Raw genomic sequence first — 516 nt, 5'->3', positions numbered from 1 at the left:
GCCGCCGCCGCCGCCGGGGTCAGCCCCGCGCGTGACGCCGCCCCGCGGCCGCCTGACGTCACAAAGCTCCGCTGGGGCGGCCGCCACCGCCGTGCCGGGCCGGGGGCGCGCGGCCGCGGGCTCTGCTGCCGGGCACCCCGCCCGCCGCCGCCGCCGCCGCGTCCGGGGAGAAGCCGCGCCCGCCCGCAGAGCTCGGCGGGACGCGCGCTGCGGACCCCGGGGGTGGAGAGGGGCTGCGCCCGGGCTCGCGGCCCACGCTGGCCGGGAGTGTCCTCCGACTCGGGAGGACCCGAGAGCCACGAACCCGGGGGCGGCGGGGGGAACACCGGCCCTGGCCGGAGCCCCGGGACTCCATCCCCCAACTCCCCTGCCTGGGGCCGGTCCCGGGCCCCCCTCTCCCTCCGGACCCGGCCCTGCGCCCTCCCTCCCTCCCCGGTGTCCCGGATCCCCCCGCCTGGGTTCGGCTGCCCGCGTGCCCCGGCAGCGCCCCGCGCAGGGCTCTGGTGGCCCCGGGCA

This window comes from Macaca thibetana, chromosome 9 (genome assembly GCF_024542745.1).
Source record: "Macaca thibetana thibetana isolate TM-01 chromosome 9, ASM2454274v1, whole genome shotgun sequence".
NCBI lineage: Eukaryota > Metazoa > Chordata > Mammalia > Primates > Cercopithecidae > Macaca > Macaca thibetana.
The sequence above is the reverse complement of the archived record's forward strand: the minus strand, read 5'-3'. Positions refer to the sequence as shown.